The sequence below is a fragment of the Artemia franciscana genome, unplaced genomic scaffold (genome assembly GCF_032884065.1).
Source record: "Artemia franciscana unplaced genomic scaffold, ASM3288406v1 Scaffold_7449, whole genome shotgun sequence".
NCBI classification, from domain to species: Eukaryota; Metazoa; Arthropoda; class Branchiopoda; order Anostraca; family Artemiidae; genus Artemia; species Artemia franciscana.
Genome location: NW_027067540.1, coordinates 1 through 12,125, shown reverse-complemented (window position 1 = coordinate 12,125; position 12,125 = coordinate 1). Strand labels below are relative to the sequence as shown.

At 34.9% G+C, this 12,125-nt stretch overlaps 3 pseudogenes; 2 read left to right on the top strand and 1 right to left on the bottom strand.

Moving 5' to 3' along the window:
* Positions 1-595: 595 nt before the first annotated feature.
* On the bottom strand, positions 596-2,074 carry LOC136043594 (NADH-ubiquinone oxidoreductase chain 4-like; annotated as a pseudogene).
* A 7,601-nt stretch (positions 2,075-9,675) lies between these two features.
* Positions 9,676-11,178, top strand: LOC136043596 (cytochrome c oxidase subunit 1-like; annotated as a pseudogene).
* LOC136043595 (cytochrome c oxidase subunit 1-like) lies at positions 10,787-11,545 on the top strand (annotated as a pseudogene).
* The last annotated feature ends 580 nt before the right edge of the window (positions 11,546-12,125 follow it).

The window sequence follows — 12,125 nt, the reverse complement described above, 5'->3', positions numbered from 1 at the left end:
GTCACTAGTGTGGACGAGTGAACTAAGGATGAGACGGGGGTAGGAGCCGCCATGGCTGCTGGTAACCATGCAGAAAAAGGTAGTTGAGCTCTTTTGGTAAAAGAAGATAGAATAAAGAAAAGCATAATTGATAAAGAGAAGTATCTTAAGAATATATAATCCCAGCTCTTAGAGTAAAATATCAGCCCTAGTGACCATAAAATTAATACATCCCCTACTCGATTTCTTAAAATAGTGATTATTCCTCTAAAGGAAGAACTATAATTTTTGTAAAATATAATTAATAGATATGAAGTAACTCCTAACCCATCTCAACCCAATATTAATCTTAATCCATCCGAAGATATGATCAACAGAACCATAGATGAGATAAATCCTAATATTATATATATGAAACGATTAACAAAAGTTTCATCTCTTATATAATAAGAAGAATAAATTATAACTTGAGAAGAGATTAAGAGAACTAAGAAGATGAATGATAGTCTTAACCAATCAAAGCACACTTGATAATCCAAATGCAAAAAGGATATTTTTAATAAGTAGATTTCATCTGATAGGAATAATAAAAATGAGCAACAAACACTCATTACTCCGGTAATTAGTAAGATGTAACCTGATACAAAATATAACAATACTGTCAGAGATGACTCTCCTTTAGTTCCACAAACTAATATTCTCTTTAAACTATAACAGTAGACGAAAATTAAAGTCAGTAACGGAAGCAGATGAGCTCTTCCGATTATATATTCCTTTAAGTTGTATTCTAATCAACTAAAAATATATAATCTTTCCCCGTGACTTGTACTGGAGTATAAATAAATACAATAACAAGATGAAAGAAAACATAAGATTCCAGATAGGCCTACTACTATCCAGTCTAGACTAAATACGCCGATAAAAAAATATATTTCGGAAAAGAAGTTAAGTGAGGGGGGTAATCCTATATTAAGGAAGCTAAGACTGAGTCATCAAAAACATAAATATGGAAAAAGAGAGATTATTCTACGGGTAAGAAGGAATCTGCGACTTCAGATGCGCGCATAAAATAGATAGCTTAAATAGAATAATCCAGAGGAACAAATACCATGAGATACCATTATTAAAATTGATCTTATGTTAGTGTAAGTACAAGATATAAGTATACCTAAAATAACAAATGATATGTGAGCGACGGAGGAATAAGCAATTAAGGATTTGACATCAGATTGACGTAGGCAAATCAAGCAGCTGAAGATCCCACCTACTAAGCAAACCCCTATTAGTGTTGTTTCTCTATAAATATTTAGTACTTGTACTAAATAGAGACCATAGCCCCCTAGCTTGAGGAGAATAGCGGCTAACACTATAGAGCCGGTTACTGGAGCCTCTACGTGAGCCTTAGGTAACCAAATGTGTGCAAAATAAACTGGGAGTTTCACTAGAAAAGAAAGGATGGCTAGCAAGAAGATTGTCTTGTCTATAAAATTACCCCAAAATTGCAATAAGGATGACGAATAGATGCTCGTGTGAGCAATAATGATAAATAGTAGAGGTAAAGAGGATAGTAAAGTATAGAATAGGAAATAATAGGAAGCAGGTAGACGCTCTGGCTGGTAACCTCACCCGAGGATTAAAATAATTGTGGGAATTAGGGAGCACTCAAAGAAGACGTAGAATAAAATGAATGATTGCGTAGTAAAGGTAAGTCATAAGAGGACAAACAAGCTTGCAAGAATAATTCTATAGCTTAATGGCCAACTTGGCTTTAATCTAATAACTATTAAAAAGAAAATTCCTGAGGTCAATGTTAAAAGAATAATTCCCCACTCTAGATGAAATTCTGATATTAACTTGTATATTAATACTAAGTATATTAAACTTGAGGTAAAGAACCACTTATTCATTTAGGAACTGTACTTGATCTGATCCTGACGAAAGTACTAAAGATACCAATACTGATAATCCTAAAGCTCCTTCACAAACTGTGACTCTAAGAAAGATGAATGCGTTAATTATTCTCATATAGTTTGAATATATCAATAATCCGAACAATAGAAGAATGAGAAATTCTAATCTCAGTAGAGTTACTAGAAGATGCTTGTTTCTTGAAGAGAAAATTAGTAGTCCTAAAGAAAGTGATAAATAAATTATTATGATTGGTAGTGTAATTAAAAAAATAATTTCGGGCTTGTAAGCCGAATTTAGAGAAATCTCCCAGTATTCAGAACAGTTATTAACATCTTTAACTTCCAAAGTTAATATTTTTATTAAACTACCTTTTGACATCCTAGGATCTATCGTTGTTATTTCCATATTTATGCTTCTAATGAATCATCCTCTTGCTTTTACACTCTCGTTGTTCGTTCAAACTTTATTGATTTGTATTATGCTTAAAAATGTTTCTTTATGGATTTCACTAATTCTCTTTTTAATCTTTCTAGGGGGGATTCTGGTAATGTTTATTTATGTATCTTCGCTAAGAGCTAATGAGAAATTTGCTGTGGATTTAACGTCATTCATATGAGTGCTACCTACTAATTGTCTGACAAGACTAATTGTCTTATCTTTCTTAGTTTTAAATAAGAATTTCATGTTTATGAGCCCTTCCTCGGGCTACCTCTATCATGCGGATTTCATGGTCATCAATTTTAATGTTAATAGACTTACCGTATTGGCCTACTCATTTATAGTAGTATATTTGTTTTTAGCGCTCCTGCTGGTTATTGATTTTTTGAACAGTAATAAAAAACCTTTACGGTCAATGATCTAGTGATTCCGTGATCTTAGAAAATGAAATGTTATCTCTACGTAAGACGCAACCTACCCTTAAAATTATTAATTCTGCCTTGGTGGATCTACCTGTGCCGGCCAACATTTCTATTTGATGAAACTTTGGGTCTCTCCTAGGCCTCTGTCTTGTTATTCAAATTGTTACTGGACTTTTTTTTAGCGATGCATTACACAGCGAGAGTAGACTTAGCTTTCTCTAGAGTGGCCCATATTTGCCGAGATGTCAACTACGGTTGACTGCTCCGAACTGTCCACGCCAATGGTGCCTCTTTTTTCTTTATCTGCATTTATTTCCATATTGGTCGAGGAATGTATTATGATTCTTTTCATTATTTAGAGACATGGATGACTGGAATTGCTCTTTTGTTTCTTGTAATGGCCGCTGCTTTTTTAGGGTATGTTCTCCCGTGAGGTCAAATGTCCTTCTGGGGGGCGACTGTAATTACAAACTTAGTATCTGCCGTACCTTATATTGGTAACGATGTAGTACAATGGTTATGAGGGGGGTTTGCTGTTGATAATCCCACTCTGACGCGATTTTTCACTTTTCATTTCTTGATCCCCTTTCTGGTGGCCGGTCTGACAATAATTCACCTTTTATTTCTTCATCAAAGAGGTTCAAATAACCCCCTTGGAATTAACGCTAACTTAGACAAGTTACCGTTCCACCCTTATTTTACCATTAAGGATACCGTGGGATTTATAGTCCTTATCTTTTTTCTTGTGACTCTCTCCTTAACTAGACCGTATCTTCTGGGGGACCCAGATAATTTCATTCCTGCCAATCCATTGGTTACACCAGCTCATATTCAACCGGAATGATATTATCTGTTTGCATATGCTATTTTACGGTCTATTCCTAATAAGCTAGGAGGGGTAATCGCCCTCGTTTCTTCTATTCTTATTCTTGTGTCCCTTCCCTTTACATTTAAGCCTAAGTTCCGAGGTCTTGAGTTTTATTCTGTAGCCCAACCTTTGTTTTGATCCTGGGTTTCAGTCTTCTTACTTCTAACATGAATCGGGGCACGACCTGTAGAAGACCCCTATATTTTTCTAGGACAGATTCTTACATGTGCTTACTTCTCATATTTTGTGTTTACTCCAATTATTATTAATTTGAATGACAAAATTGTCTAATTAGACCCCTTGGCCGATTAAAGCATCTGTTTTGAAAGCAGAATAAGGTTGATTATGCGACCAGGGGTCTTTGTTTTTAACCCCCTTGGGAAAGGCTTCAATAAAAACACAGGAATATTAAAGATGTAGGTAAAAGGCTTTTCCAGCATAAATGTATTAGGTTATCATAACGATAACGAGGATAAGACCCACGTCTCCAGAGATAGAAGTACACCACTAAACAGAATATAAAGAAGCTTATATACCCAAATACTACACTAAATAATAGAGATATAAAAAGAATGCTAGCGTATTCTGATAATATGATTAGAGCAAACCCGACTCCTATGTATTCTGTATTGAACCCCGACACTAACTCAGATTCGCCCTCAGCTAGATCGGAGGGTGTCCGATTAGTCTCCGCCAGAATTGTAATGAATCAGCACAATCCTAGAGGAAGACATAAGTATAGAGGTCACCCTACGTAAGAAGATTTGACTAGATACCCTTCTAGATCGAGCTTTTTAAATAACATTAAAGGAGAGAGGATAATAATAATCAAAGATACTTCGTAGGAGATGGTCTGTGCCCCTGCGCGAATTCTTCCTAGCAAAGAATACTTAGAGTTAGAGGACCAGCCTGCAACCATAATTCTGTATACTCTCACTCTCATTGCACAGATGACTAATAGGAATGATAAATTGAATTTTGCACCGTAAGAAATAAATGGGACTAGAGTTCATAAAAAAAGGAAAAGGAATAAACTGAACACAGGAGCAACGAGATACGGTATGAAATTGGAGATAAGAGGAAGTGAGACTTCCTTACAAAATAATTTGATCCCATCAGAAAAAGGCTGTAGGATCCCAAGAAAGCCGACTTTATTTGGACCCTTACGCAACTGAATGTAACCCAGAATCTTTCGCTCTAATAGTGTTAAAAAAGCAACTGAAATTAAAACCATAACTACTTGTAAAAAAATAAAATAGATCAATTAAGCTAGTGCTATCAACTAAGGTCTCCTTATAAATAGATCCTAAATCTAACGCATTTATCTGCCAAGCTGACATAAAATCTCAAGAGGTCCTTTCGTACTATCATGAGTAGATTTGCCTTGGGGGTAGAAACTAACCTGGCTTACGCCGGTCTGAACTCAGATCACGTAGGGGTTTAATAGTCGAACAGACTGCCTTTCTGGGCTGCTGCACCGAGTAGGGTCCCTGAACCAACATCGAGGTCGCAAACTCTTTTGTCGATTTGAGCTCTCAAAAAGAATTACGCTGTTATCCCTAAGGTAACTTGGTCTTTATTCATCTAAGGATCAATGGTCATTTATTGATGTGTTTATGTTGTGAGTGTTTATTCTGTTCTTACCGTCGCCCCAACCAAACATTATTTTAATCTATCTAATTACGTACCGCAAGACAAAAGAATTAAATGTAAAGATCTATAGGGTCTTATCGCCCTCCAAGTACATTTAAGCTTTTTCACTTAAAGATTAACTTCAATTTAATCGAAGAGACAGACCATCTCTCGTCAAACCATTCATTCCAGCCTCAAATCAAAAGGCTAATGATTATGCTACCTTCGCATGGTCAGTATACCACGGCCCTTTAATTCATCAGTGGGCAGGCTCGACCTCCCAAAGTTAAGAGGCGATGTCTTTGTTAAACAGGCGGAGATGAGTTTTGCCGAATTCCTTTGGGATTTTATGAGAAAAATTATGTTAAGTGCATTAATAGTTCTACTAATTCTATCATTGTGATTGCTAAATTTGTGTAATTAGCATCGGCTAGCCTAAATTAATTATTTTGAAATTATCATTTTAGTAACAATGGTTATTAAACCGAGGCAACTTTTAAGCCTAATCATGTTTTTCTTGATATTATAATATAATTTTTTCTAGAGCTCGTCCCCTAGAAAATCTTCCTTGCGGAGTACCCTAAAGGAGTATTCTGCCAACCAGATGTAAAGGTACGAAATATTTTTCACAACGATATCGGTCTTGAAGAGATTTATGAAACAATCATCTTTAACCAATATAGATCACCTTATTTCGGGATTCGGCAATAAAGGTAGAAATTTAATAAACCCTGATACAAAAGGTACAAACAATAACTTTTTTGTAATTAGTGGACTTTCCTTTTCAGTACTTAAACCTCGAATAAATTCAATTCTTTTACTTATATAATATTGTTTTAAATAAATTTGTAAATAAAGATTTAGAGAGCACTCTAAAGAGTATCTTTTTAATGTAAGCAAAATGTTTATTCAAACTCCCTCCCTCTTTCAAGACACACCTTCCGGTATACCTACTTTGTTACGACTTATCTCTTCGGACAAGAGAGCGACGGGCGATGTGTACATTTCTCAGAGCCTCCTTCAGGTTGATAGGCCTTACTTCTAAATCCACCTTCTTCTCCATGATAAAATGAAAATTCCGTTTAAGTTCTTATTGTAACCCACCCTCTCCCGGACATAAGCTACACCTTGATCTGATTTATTAGCCTAAGCAATTAAGAGCAGTTATTTATTTAATCCCCTAAACGACGGTATATAAGCTGTTTCACGAGAACGGGTTGATTGTCTCGTGGATTGTCGTTTACGGGGCAGGTTCCTCTAGTAAGTTTAGAAACCGCCAAATTCTTTAGGTTTAAATAATACTACCCAGGTTAATTAAAAATGAACTAATAGGGTATCTAATCCTAGTTGTTTGACCATCTAAAGAGTGCTTTATTCAAACAAATAGAAAATAAATACAGATTCCACCCTTATTGGTCTAAAATATATTTGTCCCAAAGCTCCTCTGTTCACCTAAAATATTTGCTCTAGGGCCTTGTATGACCGCGGATGCTGGCACAAAATAATCCCCCTATCTTTTCATTCGCTATACCTAAGAAGTAGGCAATAATGTCAGTCACTGCACTTCTAACCTATAATGATATCTTGCATATGACTCGTAGAAAGAGTAAATAAACTAGCTAGAATCAAACTTTTACTACTAAATGCTAAGGTCAGAAGGACTGAATAGAGTATAAAAGTGATATTGTGACGAAAAATAATAGTCACAGGCAAAGAAGTAAGATCAGAGTTATTTACTAATTTGAGTGTATTTAAGAATCAAGTTTGTAAGTGCGAATAATAGGACATCAGATGTATAAGGTCATTGAAAGCAGTCTGCCCTGCAGGCGGCCGAAACCCATTATCTAACCGCCGTAAAGAGTGAAATATCTCCTAGATAGCCTTATTTAAATGTAGAAAATTCTCTAGACCTTACTACAGATCTCTGAAATGAAAAGTCAGTCGTGTAAGTACCTAGTACTTTTAGAATATTGTATGATTTGAAGTGACTACTTGTTTGGTTATTAAACCTTATCTGACTAGATAATTACCTCATTACGATGTAATAAGTGAAAATGACTATGAGTGATGAGGTTAACAGAATTAAACTTTTATTGACTACATGTAGATGTAAGTAAGGATTAAAATTTATTTGAATACTTACATTTGTACATTTACGATTGTAACAATGGTAAACGAAAATAAAAAGGTTAGATAGGGAATTAACCCACCCCTAGATACCTAAGATTACCATATAAATGATACTTAATTATATAACCTAACACAACAAACGACTAGAGTTAAAGGCCATTTAAAAAACGGATGGTGAAATGTAGTACTGATAGCATATTTTATGGAATGTAGATTAACGAAATGGTATATTTAAATACGTAGGCTACCTCTAAGACAAGGCCCCCCCCCCTCAGACATGTAGGCGGAGACTTACATGTCTGAGGAGGGGCCTTGTTAAAGAGTCAAGCCTACGTAAATATATATATATGATTTGATGTTAGTTTATATAACGTCCTGTATAGTACATTCACCGCTCTTTTATTAGGATAATAAAAGAGCGGTTAATGTATATTATTTATATCATTTATATAATATTAAATTTTATTTAAACCCTCTTAAGAGGGTTTCTAAAATAACCTAGAGATATTGATTTATATTTATCCTGGAAGATTTGGTGTTCCAGGATAAATAAAATCATTATCTCATCTAATACAACCCTCTTAAGAGGGTTTAAAAATTTAATAGAGTTATAAACTTATTTGTAGTATTTTTTGTCCTAACACTGAGTGTTAGGACAGGGAAAAAATACTACGGATAAGTTTATATTTTATTAAATGTACCTATAATAAAATATTATTTGTTTTATTTTATATCATTACAATGACGTTCTATATAGGTAAAATTGTTTCAAATTACAAATTAAAAAACCCGTAAAATCGCTAAAAATCAGCTTAAAGTTTACGTTTAGGAGATTTTACGACCCCGTTTTACACGTTTAATGCTAAGATTCTTGATATTGACCTCAAAAACAGCCTTTTTCGAGATATTGCCTTTAATCCTATAAAAAAGCAAATTTGCCTGGCCCAAATTTTTCTTCAAAAAATGTAAAATAAATAATTTTATTCTATTTCAGCGAGGGAGGACAGAAGCGATCTGGGTTATCTCCTCCCAGGAGTTTTTTTTGAAGGAACATCAATAATCTTACCGTACCCCTAGTATAGGGGTAAAACATAATCGTTAATTAAAGGGAAAATTGAGTGTTCGATAGAAGTCTGATATTGTCTACTGTTTAAAAAAGGTAGAGTTATTTTATTTAGATTAACCTAAGAGAAGAACTCCCTCCCTCGTTACGCTTCAGTTTGAAGCGTAGCCACGGGGGGGGGGGGTTCTTCTCTCCCACAGGTGTTAAAGAGTAAGCTAAATTAAGCTACTGGGCTCATACCCCAATGATAGAGTAATCTCTCTTTAAATGATTAAGTGATTGTGCCTATTTTTTTCTTATATTCTTATAGTGTCCTCCCACTCTTGGTTAGGTTTGTGGCTTAGAATAGAAATAAATTCTTTAAGCTTTATCCCTATTATAATTGAAGAAAGAAAAGAAAATAGATTAAAATATTTTTTAATTCAGTCAGTAGCCTCAGTCATTTTATTAGCGAGTATTCTAAATCAATCCTTTTCATTCCTAATTCCTTTTGCCCTATTAATTAAGATTGGTGCGGCTCCGTTCCATATATGACTAGTAAGTATTTCTAAATCTATACCATGAAAGGTTTTATCCCTTTTAATAACTTTTCAGAAAATTGGGCCTCTTCTTGGACTGGTTATACTGCAATTCACAAATTCTTTTTTCATTTTTATTAGAGCATTTATTGGTGGATTAGGGGGGATTAACCAATCCAACCTTCGGCTGATTATAGCGTTTTCTTCCATTAGACATTTATCTTGATTAATAGTTAATATAAGTAGATTTTTCTTGATATTAGTTTATTATATGACTTACCTGACTATTCTATATTTTGTGGTAATTTTATTACAGCAAAAGGACACGTACTCCCTCGCCCAAATGAATAGTAATGCTAGATTAATTTATAAAGCTTCGATTTCATTTAATCTTCTCTCTTTAGCCGGATTACCCCCATTCTTGGGATTTTTTATTAAATGGATATCCCTGGAAATAAATATTTTACCCCCTCTTCTTGTGTTAGCCCTTGTTGTGTCTTCATGTTTCTCAGTCTATTTTTATTTTAAGATTGCTATAAGATCTCTTTTATTCCCCTCAGAGGTAAAGTCTAAGAAAATAGAGATCCCGGGTATTCTATCAATGGGGTTTAATATTTTTCTTCCTTTATTCTTTCTATAAAGCTTTAAGTTAATTAAACTACCAGCCTTCAAAGCTGGAAATAAGAAGTTCTTAAGCTTTAATAATTTACTTTTAATATAGATGAGGGTATTATCTACATAATTACAGTATCAACGTAATCCTTTTTATCAGGCACCTCATCTCTTCTTATTATATATGAAATGTAAATTTCTCTTTAAGAATCAAAATCTTGCGTGCACAGAACACTTATATACACATTACCCTGCTTACAATAAATAATTTTTAATTAATTAGGCCCGGGTTAGAAACAACTCAAGATTTGCAATCTTGTATTTTTTTTTAAACTACTGAGCCGTAAATTAATCATAGTAAAGGGAATAATCCTTAACTAAATTTACAATTTAGCACCTATAATCGGCCACTTTACTTATGCAACGTTGATTTTATTCTACAAATCACAAGGATATTGGAACTTTATACTTTATTTTTGGGGCTTGAGCAGGTATAGTTGGGACTTCTTTAAGAATGCTCATTCGAGCAGAGTTAGGTCAACCAGGTTCCCTGATTGGCGATGAACAAGTATATAATGTTATTGTCACGGCTCATGCATTTATTATAATTTTTTTCATGGTTATACCAATTTTGATTGGGGGGTTTGGTAACTGATTAGTGCCCATTATATTGGGGGCCCCGGATATAGCATTTCCCCGGTTGAATAATTTAAGATTTTGAATACTTCCACCATCCCTGACTCTTCTCTTGGCCAGATCTATAGTTGAGAGAGGTGCAGGAACTGGATGAACAGTTTATCCCCCTCTATCCTCAGCCATTGCCCATGCCGGACCTTCTGTAGATTTAGCTATTTTCTCGCTTCATTTAGCTGGAGTTTCCTCTATCTTAGGGGCTGTGAATTTTATTACTACTATCATTAATATACGACCTCAGTCAATATCTATTGACCGTATACCTCTCTTCGTTTGAGCAGTGGGAATCACCGCTGTTCTTCTCCTTTTATCGCTTCCAGTCCTAGCGGGGGCTATTACCATACTGTTAACTGATCGTAACTTAAATACTTCTTTCTTCGACCCCGCAGGTGGTGGAGACCCCATCCTTTATCAACATTTATTTTGATTTTTTGGGCATCCTGAAGTGTATATTTTAATTTTACCAGGATTCGGGATAGTGTCCCATATTATTAGCCAAGAAAGAGGTAAGAAGGAAGCATTTGGTACATTAGGTATGATTTATGCTATGCTTGCAATTGGTATTCTTGGTTTTGTTGTCTGGGCTCATCTTATATTTACTGTGGGAATGGACGTGGACACTCGAGCTTATTTTACTGCTGCGACTATGATTATTGCGATTCCTACGGGAATTAAGATTTTTAGATGAATCGGAACTTTACACGGAACACGACTCACTATAACTCCATCTATGCTATGGGCCCTAGGATTTGTATTTTTGTTTACTGTGGGAGGGCTTACAGGAGTTGTCCTGTCGAACTCTAGAATTGATATTGTTCTCCATGATACTTATTATGTAGTTGCCCATTTCCACTATGTTTTATCAATGGGTGCTGTCTTTGCTATCATAGCAGGATTTGTACATTGATTTCCTCTAATGACTGGATTAAGAATGAATCAATTTCTTCTTAAGGTACATTTCTTTATTATATTCTTAGGAGTAAACTTAACTTTTTTCCCTCAACATTTCTTAGGTCTCGCTGGAATACCACGTCGTTACGCAGATTATCCAGATACATATGCTTCATGAAATGTAATTTCTTCACTAGGGAGAGTTATATCTATAATTGCTACATTAATATTTATTTTTTGTATTTGAGAGGCCATGATCGCTGAACGAATTAATATTTTTTCACTTAATTTAAGATCAAGTGTGGAATGAAATCATCCCCATCCGCCTGCTGATCACTCCTATGAAGAAATTACTATGATCTCTACATTTTAAAGTGGCAGAAACATGTATGCATTGGATTTAAGCTCCAAAGATGGGTACCCCCTTTAAAAGTGTCTCAATGATTCCAACTAGGTTTACAAAATGGGAATTCGCCTCTCATAGAACAACTTATTTTTTTCCATGACCATGCTTTACTATTAGTAATCTTAATTACTTCTCTTGTCGGCTTTTTCTTAGCTGCATTATTTTCTAATAAATTTCTCCATCGTTATCTACTTGATGGTCAGGCAATCGAGACGGTTTGAACCGTTATTCCTGCTGTTATTTTAGTAGCTATCGCCCTTCCTTCTATTCGTCTTCTCTATTTAATTGATGAAATTCATAATCCTGCTTTGACTATTAAAGTAACGGGGCATCAGTGATACTGATCCTATGAATACTCTGATTTTGACGATATTCAATTTGATTCATACATAATCCCTTCAAATGAACTTTCTATTGGTATATATCGTTTACTTGATGTGGACAATCGTATACCAGTGCCCTATAATCAAGCTATCCGTCTGATGATTACTTCAGATGACGTTCTACACTCATGAGCTGTGCCATCTCTAGGTATTAAGATGGATGCAGTCCCAGGCCGGCT